Raw genomic sequence first — 14,151 nt, 5'->3', positions numbered from 1 at the left:
GTAAATAACATACTATACAGATGCATGGCAATCCCTGAACAAGGAAAATACTACAAAATATAATGTAATTTCACCTGTACTATCCAGTCAACGTCTGAGTCCACCCTGACGTGTCTTTCGTGTAGGGCGACGTTTTGGACGACCTTTCTGCACTAAGCATGTAGAGCAAATATTTGTACGAAACTACTTAGTGACCAGAATGGATCAAGGTCCTGTAAGGGAGATAACTCCAGTTACTCCATGTCAAAACAAGATAACAGAAAATAACATGCATCATATATGATACGCTGCTCACTAGAGGATTAAGAGTTTATTAATTTTTGGTACTGATGATAACACAAGTCCACTTGTCTTTAGAAGGTTCCATGATTTATTTCCTTCCTAGTATTTAGTCAACAAATAACGCATACAATTCTCACTCCACCACTTTTAAACCTAAGATTCTGGATGCTGTCTAGTGTATCTTTCCTGGTTAAAGGCGAGTTTAAGCGATTGTTATCTTTTTCACATTCGGATATTTCGCCATCTGTTAAGTTTTTGATCGAAAACAAATTTTTAAAGTGATCAAACCAACGTTTTGTATCAATTGTATTCGTCTCCTGCTTCGAATTGAGACGTTTTAACTCATTCCTAAATCTTTTAATCATATAAACATACTGTATTTTCTATTGTTACTTGTTTATTGTCAGTCAGTTGCCCATGTTTTGGTTTTCCAAAGTTTTCTCTTCATATCAGATGCGGCCAGACTAAATACCTCTACAATAAAATCAATGTTCTAGCAATTCACGTAAATGCGGAGTCCACGGATTTATCTAGAAGTTCATCAGCATCATCAGATAATATGTTTTGCCTTGACTGTTCTAGTTTACTACTATTCCAAATAAACTGAACGCCGATATTGCTATCTGTATCTAATGCATTAGGTTGTCGTGCATGAAGCGCTCGTAATTTTAACGAGACTGGGAGGTGGGATGACTCGCCTGTTTGTGCTCTAGCGAAATTGCCAACAAAATCAAATACAGTTGCTGAGGATATGATACAATCAATTACACTGGCGCCATTAAAACCTTTATATATGAAATCTCCAGTTTCTAAGTCAGAGCCACATCGTCTTTTCATTTTATAATTATTGAATACAGAGCATAAGTCAAACAAGTGTTTGCCATTGCTGTTTACTTCCTTGAAATATTATTCATACAGAAAGCGGCGTAAAACCTTATTCACTCACACACTCAAACAATCAGAATGTCAACTAAAGTCTTTAAGATCCTAACTCATGAGATCACGCAGTGTCCAGTACTGTACAAATGTGACTTTTAACTGTCCGAGTATTCGTAAAAAATGCGGATCTGTTTTTGTTTCGGTTGGTCCAATGTATCAAGTAATTCTTCAACGAATGTGTTTTGTTACATTACCAGATTGCACTGTCTTCATAAAATGAGGAAAACAGTCAGATGTGTGCTATTACCGACTCTAATCTTGGGACTAACAAAATATGTTGTTGGGAAGTAGTTTCGCTCTTCCTCGATGAAGATTGGAAAATGTTGAATGACAACAATTGGTGACGTCATCGATTGTAGTGCACATTGAACTGCGGCGCCACTTCGTTGTCGTTGATTTCGGGAGCTTTCAGTTGAATTCTGCATAAAGTATTGAGTGCATTTAATTTCCTGACTGGGCTTGGATTTTTAAAATTTGATGCTGATATTTATGCATGAAAGGTAAGTTTCCATGCCCCTTTTCTTCGCACTTGACACTATATGCATCGCAAAATGTGGAGTGAAAGATAGACGAATTTTGTTGATTTTCGTGAAAATTTACATGAATTATAATACATTTTCGCTCCAGTATTCAGACACCTATTTTCAAGGTGAAAAGTCACCATTGATGGTTAAGTCACCATCGGAACATATTCACAGTATTTCTTTTCTATTTCAACATTTGATTTTGTTCTAGAAAGGAAATGGGTACAAATCAAAATTATCGACACCAGAATGTTGGGGCCAGAATGTTTGTTTTCTCACGGATTATCATCAGCATTGATAGACACAGCCTACTGAAATTACCTATTTGACTTCCGTTTAGAACAAAAATACCGACAAGGAAGTGTCTTAGTTGATCGTCAACACTTACCAGTATATGTTTACGCGATACGGTTGATGAGCACAAATGTAAACACAGCATGGTCATATGTCATATTTTCAGAATTAATGATTGGAGCATCCAGTCAGATGACTAAACGTTTCTTTTGGTCATTATTCATGATTAACATTTTGATGTAATTTAATTTATGAGAGTGTAATAATTGTCAAGTGTCAAGTAGTATAATTTTTCTGTCCTCTTCATGTCATAATATTGTGGAAGTGTCTGGCTGAAATACTGGCTAGAGACCAGATATCACCGTATACCAGCTATCGCTAACACCTGCTTGTGCAGACCACTTGACTTGTACTTCTGTAGTATTTCACACAGTGATACATCACAAAAGCAGTAGGCTATAGGAGTTAAACTCACTCTAAGTAGTTTACACTGTAAATTTGTAGATGAATACCCACGGAATACTACACCCATACACGTTTGGGGGATGTCATGTGACCATTTGTGTTGACATGACATGTCATAAATGATGAGAATTGAATGAAAATCACCCTGGCTATGTTGTGAATCTGTAGACCATTCTTAATGAGGCCTCATGAATATTCATATCTGTGCCATAATGAGGCCAAATTGGGCAAGGACACATTCACATAATGGAGACAAATTTCAGTCAGTATTCTTGGTTTCAAATTTCCTTTGAACAGTACATTACGAAACTGTCCAATAGTCCAGGAAAATTGTGGAGAAATGAGAATGGGTTGCAAATACTTTTCTGAAGCATGTCCATGGAATGAAGTGTGAGTAATTACTGTTCTTCACACCACATCACGATCAGTCATATGACCTAGATATCATGTTTACAATGTTGAGTAGCACTTACGAAGGGAAACTACTCTAAGTCACGATAGTGGAAATAATACCAAGGGAAATCATTCCTGTTTACTTTGTCAACATATGAACAAAGCAAAAGATGTATTTAGGGACCTGGATTCAAATAATCCACTTCCACATGGAAGTGGTGTTCATATTTCTTGGGTAATCGAGATCATAATTAATATAATGTAGATCAAGCTTGCTCTCCTTGAGTGGATCTGGACCATCACCACACATGAATTTTCCAAATTTTTCAAGTTCAAGTTTTCTGTTCAGTTCTTTTATCTTATCCTTTTCTTTGCTGCTGTATCACTCTCTGCTTCACTGTAATATACACACTGTAAAGCATCACTGTTTATTTCTATGTCCTCACAAAGAACAAAAATTATATCTCAAGTAGTATATACAATGACAGTTCTGGACCACTTTCAAGAAATGTCTCTACAAAGCCTTATTTAGTAAATAAGGCTTTGGTTGGGCCCTTAGCTCTTGCTACTATTACCCCTACTACTTAACGTGTGTTGGAGGTAACACTGTGCCGTACGGTACGATCAATAATTCTTCTCTTACAAACCCCCTACCCGGCCCATCCCTCAAGTAGTATAAGTTAGGTTCGTCGGCTTTCATATCCACTTTATCTATGTTGTAAGTTTTGACTGACCATATAGGATCGGTGGCCCGCTTACAGCTATCACCCTCGTGTTCCCCCGGCTGGTATAGATACCTCACACTATAAAAAGTTGGGGCCTATGTCATGTTTATATCGATGAAACAGTTTAACGTGAACCGCCTACGATCTCTTTGGTGTTCATAATAAAGGCTTGTTGGGCTTTTTGTATCCCCTGTTCTATGTACTTTTTTTTCTCGTCCTCGCTGATAGCAGACTTACGAGACTTGGATCAAATATCTTGTTTCATTCCGTTATATTTTTTGAGTTCAGAGAGGATTGAACGAAACTCCTCTTCTGAGATCTTACTGTCAGAGAGTGCCGTGGAAATTCGCTCACTCACTGTGTTCAGCTTTGCTTCGGCCAGAACCCTGATCTCGTCGTGTTTCAATGCCTTACGATTAAGTCTGCGTGATACTAACTTAAGCGCCAACCCTGCCAACCCTGCCACCCCAGCTGTTATTTCAATACCTAGCACTATAGGTGCGGCCACGATGGTAGCTAACAACCCAACGCCTGCCGCCCCTAGTCCCATGCTGGTTGTCATAAGGGTAGTGTCAGCCCCGTCCACGATATTGAAAGCTCTATTGTACTTTTTACATAGTGCTTTCCGCGTGTCACGGTCTTGTTCTAGTTGGCGTTTCACATCACATAACTGCCTCAAGCGGAACCCATCTACGGTTTCCAGCGTCTTCGCTACTTCCTCTACGACTGGGTACAGACCCATCCTATAATATATATTTTGAAAGATATTTTAATTGGGTTTCAGTTAAAAATCTATCAATGAATTTGAAGTCTCCAAGTTCTAGACTACTAGTCAGGGTAATAGGTGAGAGGCTAATAGACTTTTCTGTTGTAATAAAAACCCCAAGGAGGCTTATTAAGTGGTTTATAGGACCCGTGGTATCCCGTTGTATAACAATACGACAATATTCGCCTTTGTGTACGCTAAACCAGTGTATTGACACCCCGGGTAAAATTTGGTGTACTATTTGGGGGTCTCCATTGTCTGAATACTCAAAGAAGACTTCTATGATGAGTGTGAAAGGGGGGAATATTATTTCAGGATTACTAAATGTTAATTTATTTTCGAATGAAGACGTTATCCTATTTTTGTAAGTTCTTATTAATCCCCTCTCCGGAATGAAATCCCCGGGCCAGATACCGTTGTTCCTAATCTTAGAGATACGCCCCAATTCGGTTAATGTGATATAAGGTGAGGCGAGTGTTAAGTTGATCAGCCATTTGGGCTCTTTTAAATCTGATAACGACATTCGTCTGTACACGTTGTCTTTGAATTGCAGGATGTATAATTCATCTTCCTCACCAGGCTGATCGAATCCCTCCGTATCTCCTAAGTCGTTAAGCGTAGTGTTGGGATGATGACTGGTCATTATTATACTATTACGATATAATTTCCAACTGGTTTTCTGATAATAATTCAGGGGTGAACTTCATACCCATGAAGTGTATGTTGTCAGGTAGGAAGATATTGGTTAGTGATATCTTGTTTTCCATGATCACGTTGACCCCCTGCAGACTGGTGTTGGAGCCGACACCCACCCGCACGTAAACGTTGCAAACTTGATACTGGTGTCGTTTCACCCACCCGAGTTTGATCCCCTTCACGATCTCGACATCATTCCCCGATGGTTCCCCTAGGTAGACTTTGATGATCAGTGTTGAGTTTGCCGGTAGATCCTCTAGTATAGTGACCACACCTTCGAATTCAGACACCAACTGCAATTTCACGTTTTGTATGGTCGGTTTACTCGATAGCATGTGGGCTGCTATAGTGTTGACTGGGCTGACGACTACGCTACGTCTCTGAGTTGGGACGTAAGCCACGAGCAGGGTTCCATTGTTCACGACTTTGTTTAGGTGGTTGTCTTTGTTATCCGTAAACACGTAAGGGGAGACGAGTCTAATATTGAGAAACCAGTCGTTATCGGGTAACAACACCCACTTGTCATCTTCGGTGAAGACGAGCATATATGGCTTGTTTCGGGCGACGGTAGTGCTCTCAACATCGTCTAAGTCGAACAGTTTACCCCCGAACGATGGGTATATTATCCAATTATTATTACCGGTGTTGACAAGGGCATACTTAGTGTTGACTGTTGCTCTTGTGGTATCTACTATATCACTTAGTGTTCCACCGGAGGGGATTTCAACGCGTTTGTAAATGTTGTTTTTCAGTTGCAAGGCGTACGATTTACCATCTACTCCGGGAGCATCGAAACCGCGTGTGTCTCCGAGGTCGGAGATCCCGATATTGACGCATTTTTTCACTCCGGGCCCTTGTGCGCTGGTCATTTTACATGAAGCGTTAAGCTGAGGTATCCTATATTTACAGGATTATGATTTATATCTAACACCGATATTGTCAGCTCAGGTATGTTGCCCTGGGTTAATCTCTTATACTGCCGTGGTGAAAACGACTCGGTTCTACCGTCGTTGTATTTCTCAGTTTTCACCGGCACTGCTCTCAGTATAGTGGAAGGGTGACCTCCTTGAATGTTGTACGTTGTGCTCACCTGACCGAGATGAATGTACAGCTCTCGGTACGGTACTAGGTCGGGTAACTTCGTGCCTGTGACGGTTGTTGTTGGTTTTATCTCGTCAGGAGACATACCGAGTATCCTCGCTAATGGTCGGCCGAGCCTCAAGGGGTTTCTTCCGTTGTTGATTAACACCACTGTACCGTTTGAGTCGTTCATCTTGAGTTCGGCTCCCAGGGGTTTGAAGACCTCGTCGTTTAGAGAGCACACGCTGTAGTAGCCGTCAGTTATCTGACTGCGAGTTCCACTGACGAACAGCTTATTGTTGCTGACGTTGATGTTAGTCCATTGCGGTAGGTAGGTGATATCGCAGAGTGCGACTTTGAGTTGGCCTGACGTGTTATCGATCGCGTGCGTCAGCTGAACGGCCTCACCGCTCGTTATTCCTGGAAGTGTTATGTACATATTATAATATATGAATTAAAATCGTGGTGGAAGGTAGTACGGGGTTTAAAACAACCTTTATTAATATCTTTGAAAACTATATCGTGTCCGTTAATAACGCGCAGGCGGTGGTAAACTGGAATCAAAACCCAATGCAGTTTTGGCAGAACCAACTAAACTTTGCTGTGTGGTGTGCGACGACAGGGTCGGGTGTGACACCAGACTACGGTATAGACGAACTGAGTAAGGCGGTTATTTTGTTTCATATTTATTATCAAACGAGACGAATATTGAAGGAAATAAGTGCTCCTCTTCCCCAAGATAAAGCGTGGAGTATGACGAATAACCCCTATGATAAACGCGCTTATGAACGTGTTTGTGGGGAGTTTGAGATTCCAACGAATAAAGACTTTCGCCTTCCTGGTGTGAACCATGGTCTCGGTATAGTTCTCGTGTACTTCTACAGGTCCGGAACATATTATGCCGGTTCTAAAGATGGTTCATACAACCCAAACCGTCATACATTTACAGGCCCCACAACGAATGAAAAGATCCATGTCAGCTGTATAAAGCAAACCAATCCTGATGCAGCCACAGCCTGGACTAAAATGATCTCAAAAACATCGAAAGAATTCACTCGTGCTGGTACAATACGCTTGAACGACTCGATTCGAACGTACGTGTGGGCGCTGTTGGGTGCGCAGTCGATGACGCGTTCCAACATCCTCGGTAAGGGAACTGCTTACGACGCTCAGAAACAGTTCGTTTCCAACGTTGAGGATGCTATAAATTCTCCAGTTGATCTGCCGCGGGCCATCGACCGTTACCAAAACGTGTTAGAATACGCCAGATCGAAAGTCAATTACGTGTTTGGTGTGGGGCTGTACATGGCTCCGAGTGATATGCAACTGAGAGTAAAAAAAGTGGTGGGTTATAACAACAAAATAGTCATAGCCACGGCGGATCAAAAGTTGGGTATCAACCCCGATATTAACACCCCCTATATCCCACACATCCCACCACGTGAAACGGGTATAGTGGCGCCACCCCCGGAGCCTAAAGTTCAACCAACACCACAGGAGGTGGCCCCTCATATTCAGGCCTCCTATCAGCAGCATATTGATAGTAAAACGGCCCTAGTGGTTGGTGGGGTAACTTTGGGACTTATTTGGTTAAAGATTTCTTAGCCGCTACGTACACCAGACCCGCCACGGCGACGATGGCTGCCCACATGTTTTGACTGAGCCACATGGCAGTTTTAGCCAGAGCGCCCAACAACCACGAGACGATGCTACCCAGGATGCCGGGAAGGGCTTCGGCGGCTTTACCAGCCAGTTTAGCTAGGTGTTCCCCGAGTTTTTTTATCCAGTCTTTAACACCACCGCCTGTGGGAGTTCCCCCGCCGCCAGGTGTGGGGGTTCCCCCCACCAGTGACACCACCAGGGTTGATATAATGAAACCCAATGCAGTCAGAATGCTGGCGATGGTGATCCCTTGCTCCCGGAACAATATCCGAATCCTGTTGGCTAAAGTTGTATCCTCATTCAGTATTCTATCAATTGTTTCCCGAATGCGACTGATCTGGGATCGAAGCTGTTCACGATTCGAGGAAGCGGATTCCAATCGTGTACGTCTCTCGTCTTCTAAATCACGTAGTCGTTCATTGATACGACGCTTCATATCATCGTTTTCAGTTTCGTTGAGTTTGGTTTTTTCCCTAGCGATGTGCTCGTCGATTTCGTTCAGTTTCCCCATGTTGTTCACGAGTTCTCCACGCACGCGTTTCACGGCTTCGTCTAAGCCGCGCAGTTCCCTTACCGGAAAGTCAAACCCCGGTAACGGTTTGTCCCAGTAGGTGCTCAACAGTTTTTCTATGCTGTCCGAGGCTTCTGTAGCACGCTGTGGTGTCATTTCATCTCTAGTGGTGAGGTGAGATCTGGTAGCTTGCAGATCTTCTTTAACGGCCTTAGGTATTGCACCACCGTAATCATGCATGTTTAGATTTTTACGGATAAATTCGACACCATGGCGGCTGGCTAGAGTTGACAAGGCCAGTGGTTTTTTATTGCTCGTTAAAGAGGTCAACCCCTGGGTCAGACTTAAGGCGTAGAACACCCTTTGTATCAATAAAAAAATTCTTATGGTATCGACCCTGTGGTTCAACGTAGTTTTTATCTCTTCTTAAACTTTCGTAATAATCATTTACCGTTGTTTCCAAAAGTTCTTGGTTCAATGGTGAACTAGTAAATGAGGTCTCCTGCTCATCGAATGCCTGGGCACTATCGCCCGGCATCTCCGTCATATCTATGTCTTCATCCATTAGTATTAAACATATATTTCTTTTATATAACAATGTACAGCAGAAAATTAGATCCTTTCAGAAGATTGAGAGAGCCATTAGGAGCCAGAGCCGTGCGCCAGTCGGTGACCATCACCAACAATCCCAGCAAGATAGACCAGAATCAAACTCTGCTGGTTAGATTTCCAAACCTTGGTGAGAATGACCTCATTGTACCAGGCACTGTTCGACTGGCGTTCAATATCACGTTGACCTCCGACAACGATAAACGCGAGCTAGTGCGGAACGTGGGTCGAGCTATCATCAAGAAAACGACCGTCAAGATCAGCGGTAACGAGGTGCTGAGTATCGACGACAGCGACGTGTTTCACTGCTACAGGGATCTCTGGAAAAGCGAGGGAGAACGAGTCAATGATGTGTACCAGGGTATCAGCAAATCAACCCGGGCGCGCATAGGGTATGTCTTCACGCAAGACCAGCAAGACAAGCTATCGGACGGTGAAAAGGCCATCGCTCGAGCATACGGGAATCGATTCTGCGTGCCGCTCGACTTCGAGTTGCTCACGGGACACGCGCCGTTTTACCAGGGCGCTGGGTGATAGGCTCGAATACGAGCTCACGTTTAACGACTATAGCAAAGTAGTGCGTACGCCGAACGGTGATGAGGCTAGTTATACCATAGACAACATCTCTCTGGAGTTCGACATGGTCACTAGCCCGGAGCTGGCCAGGCAGGTTCGAAGCCAGTACTCTGGGAAGATGGCTATCCTGTACGATCGCGTACTGAGGCATAGATCAGTCGTGCGAGATAAGAGCGACACTGTGTGGAATATCAACCTGAACGTGCCGGCGCGATCGATGAAAGGTATCCTGGTCGTCCCCGTGGAGGATTACGAGCCATTCCGGAGGGACAGCGAGAAGTTTTTCAACCCCGAGATTGAAAAGGTGGAAGTGACCATCGAGGGCGTGCCCAACCAGCTGTTCAGTCATGGTATGAGACCACACCAGCAGTGGGATGAGATAAAAAAGCTACCAGTGGGGGATTACATAACAAAGGACCTGGACCTCGGCTCCGTGCAGATCGGTGAATACCTGACCACCAAGTACGCCCTATGGTTGGACATGCGATCCACGGATGATGATAAACTGCACGGTAGCGGGCGCCGTATAGATAACGGCAGCGAAGGGATAACCATCCAGATTACTAAGAAGGCTCAACCCGCTGGTAAGTTGAAATTATATCTGTACGTTATTATGGACGCGCAACTTAATATAGACAATGGGAGATTCGTGCAAGCCATCTACTGATGGGGGGTACCCCCCACTGCCCACTGACCCACACTGCGCCATAGTGTGCGGGCAGATTGGCTGTGGGAAGACCGTTTTCGTGTTGGATATGTTGGAGGGTTACTACAAGGATGTGTTCGATAACATCGTTATCATGTGCCCTACTCTGAGTATGAATAAAACGTACGCGCGACCTTGGGTGATGACGGACCCGGACGTACACAAAATCGACCCTGGAACACGCCTGCAGGACTGGTTGAAAGCTCTTCACGAGAAATTTAAAGGGGAACCGACGCTGTTCATACTGGACGACTGCAGCGCTAATCGCGAGATAACAAAAAAGAGAGACATGCTATCATACCTGGCCTTCTCCGGCCGGCATGCAAATCACAGCGTCTGGGTGCTAACGCAGAAGTTCAACTCGGTGTTGAAAGACCTCAGGGAGCAGACGCGATGGGTGGCCTTATTTCACTGCAAGGACAGGGATTCGTTTGAGGAGTGTTTGAGAGAGAACGATGTGATGAGTAAATTAGAACGGGAACGGGTGAAGAAACAGCTCGCTGAAACTAAACACGCTAAGCTCGTGCTCAAGACCGACCAACCAGTAGCATATATAGTATGCTAAGCAAAGCTAAGCAAAGCTAAGCTAAAGCTAAGCAAATGCTAAGCATAGCTATGATATTTGAAGTATTTGTCGTGTGCAACTTAACCTTCATTTCTCTGTGTTTTGTCTGCATCGGGTATTATATAGTTAAAACTAAATCTTACTTGTTATATTATAAGATGGAGTGTGAGGAATTACTCGAACAATTGGGGGTCTCCCCCACGCCGCCGGCAGGCCCCACTGGGGGTGTGGGGGATTCCCCCAAGCGAGAGAAACTGGTGGCGTTGGCTGTTGGCGGCAAAGCCAAACATTACTTTGGAGACTACACTCTGGATAAAATTCACAAAATGTCAGCCGAAGAAATCGATAAGCTGTACGCTAGATACGAGTCCCGGCTCGGAGCAGAAATGACAAAAACAATAGGATCGGCTATGACCCAGATATACACCGGTATTGTATCACACTTCCTTCCCATTCCACCAGAGCGCCGACTTTACCTGTGGGAGGACCTCGAGAAAGACCCTTTTATCGAACACGCCGTGAGCTCTATCAGCTGCGGGCTGTACCACAAATATGGTATGTTGTTGGCTCCAGTGACGGCGGCGATTATCACGGCAAAACATTGTCAATTTGAGAGAAAGAATAATAATAATAGTATAGATGGATGCTGCTCCCGAGGTGACGGAAGTGACACAGGAACCAGTGAGGGAAACCCCTCCCGAGGTGATACCCCCCACAGTGAGGGAAGTGACCCCTTCACAAACAGTAACCAGACAGAAGAATCCTAAGAGAGTAGCTGCCGGTAAAAAGCGGTGGTGTAACCAACATAAAGTGACCAACCCCCGACTGTTGTTGGCTGTAGGCGTAACTGCTGCCTTGGCTATCTCGTGGTTATACGTGGGGGTACCCTCCCACAGTGAGCCACCACCCAACAGTGAGCCCCCCACCCCCATTATTGACCCGCATATCATGTTATAATTTTAATATTTTATATCATATACATAATGTCTGAGGGGAAAACGTTCGTCAACGACGCATACCACGCCACAGTGGTCGCCAGTCTAGCCGTAGGGTACGCTCGGTTGACTAAAATGGTGCTTAAACAACCAACTATCAAGCTAGATTTCAACCTGCAGGATATGGGTATGCTCATAATGAACCTTGGTATGGCGATGGCCACAAAAGACATCCTAGTAAAACAAGGGATAATACCTGATAATATAATGAAATAAATATAGGGATGGCTACGATAGCTATGATGGTCGGTGGGGCGTTAGTGAATGCCCTGGCATTTTCCGGGAGTAATTTCCTCTTCTCGAAACTACGAGATGATCACGCGGCTGAAATACAGGAAGAAAGGAAGCGGCACGATCTCGCTACTGAGAAATTACAAAGAGCACAGGCCGAGTACGCTAAAAAACGCCTCCAGAGGATCGATTTTATTAACGAACAACTCCAGCGTGAAAACCATGCCGTTCAAACATTCAACGATGTTGATGAAGCAATGAAAGAATACTACCTACTAACTGGTAAACAATTGGAACCGCTCAATAAACCCACACTCGCTCAGTACTACACACCATCCAAGGGACAAATGAATCGTGAACTGGGCTTCATAGTGTTGGGTATAGCAGCTACTGCGTTGGTTGCGAAGCAATTAAATTAAAATACCTATATAAGTAAACATGAGACCCGCTCCATATCGATGCGAATACATACTTATGGGGAAGACCGAGGCCTGTGGTAGGAAATGCAGGAATCAGGGGTTCTGTTGTTTCCATATGGGAAGTCCTAACTACACGTGTTCTGTGTGTGGTATCGGGGTTAAAGGACACTACTGTCTATGTAAAGCTCACGGAGCGAACGTAGTCAGACATCAACTCATCTACGAGAATAAAAAAGGCTACATAAAAGAACGCAGGCGACTGCTCAAGATAGACTCCAGTGCGTGAAAGGGTTATCTCCCTTTACTGTGAACCAATTAGACATTGGTTCTCTTAGGTGTAAACACTATGACTACTGTACGCAGGCTGAAGCGGGTCGCAAAACAGAGAGGTGTGATCGGGTATTCTCGAATGCGGAAGTCAGCATTGTTGAGATTACTAGGTTTAGAAGCCCCTCCTTCAGTAAAACAATTAAAAGCTCAAGCAAAACAGCTTGGATACACGGGTTATTCAAACCTGGGGAGAGCCGGGTTAACCGCATTGTTATCACATGCCCCCGTAGCAAAACCTCCCACTGTAAAACAACTGAAAGCCGAGGCACACGATTTGGGTTTAGCTGGGTATTCCCGTATGAGAAAACCACAGCTTTTAGAATTATTACGACAGAATAGAGCTATTGACCTGCAGTTCGTGCGCACTGAGCGCGCTGTAGGCAACTATTTGAGAGGTTGGCGCATGCACGTTGATAGAAACATAGACATTACAGATATCAAGCCTCTGATAGCTGATAAGGTCAACCAGGAACTAAATAACCTAGGAAGTATCAAGTTTCAGATCACAGTGAAAATGTCGCTCGATAAGCAGGTTGGGAGTACCACTGAATATGTTCAGCCTTACTTCCGAGGTAAACAAGAGGTCGTCACACATACAGAGACCATTGACGCATCAATCGATACCAGTTTTCAGCAGATACGAGAATACCTAGAACGCTACACACACTTGGGGTCCGGGTGGGCTGTAGATAAAATCGATAATGTCTATCTAGACATAGCTAACTACGTGCCATTCAGAGGCGGGTCATACCTAGCCTTGCCTCCCTACTATAGGAACAAACATGCCATAGTAAACGTTAAGAATAGAGGAAACGATTGCCTGAGGTTAGCTATCAGGTCAGCCTTATTTCCAGCTGGCACTCATTCAGATAGGCTTTCTAGCTATCCCCAAGACGATGGGCTCAACTGGGATGGTATAGGTGAACCCACCCCCATATCCCAGATCACTAAAGTAGAAAAACAGAATAATCTGGCTATAAATGTCTTTGGGCACGAAGGTAACACAACAATAGTACATAGGGTCAGCCCGGGGGTACCCCCCGCTCGCGTTATCAATATATTCATGATCCAACGAGGTGAAAAGTATCACTACACGTGAATAAAACATCTCAGCCGGTTGTTGCACGACCAGTCGAAACACGATGGGGAAAAACATTTTTGTGTACGATGCCTACACGGTTTCAGTCGAGCTGATTTATTAGAATCCCACTGGGAGGATTGTCAAGGTGTGGGGCAGACGGCCATACGAGTCGACATGCCTAAGGAAGGTGATAATATCCTAAAATTCAGTAACCACAAGAACCAAATGTCTGTGCCTTATATCATATACGCCGACTTCGAAGCCTTAGTTGTGGGTGGGGATTCCACCAGTGGTAGCTTCAC

General features: G+C 44.1%; 1 protein-coding gene across 1 annotated transcript in view; it reads left to right on the top strand.

Moving 5' to 3' along the window:
• Positions 1 to 1,562: 1,562 nt before the first annotated feature.
• The window catches only part of LOC137273736 (ras-specific guanine nucleotide-releasing factor RalGPS1-like), an 84,221-nt gene continuing 71,632 nt past the window's right edge, over positions 1,563 to 14,151 (top strand). The window contains exon 1 of the mRNA XM_067806547.1: positions 1,563 to 1,721. The gene's annotated coding sequence lies outside the window, so the exon portion shown is untranslated. The remainder of the gene's footprint in view (positions 1,722 to 14,151) is intronic.

The sequence above is a fragment of the Haliotis asinina genome, chromosome 2, assembly GCF_037392515.1.
Source record: "Haliotis asinina isolate JCU_RB_2024 chromosome 2, JCU_Hal_asi_v2, whole genome shotgun sequence".
Taxonomy (NCBI): domain Eukaryota; kingdom Metazoa; phylum Mollusca; class Gastropoda; order Lepetellida; family Haliotidae; genus Haliotis; species Haliotis asinina.
Note: the sequence above shows the minus strand (reverse complement) of the source record. Positions and strands in the feature narration are given on the sequence as shown.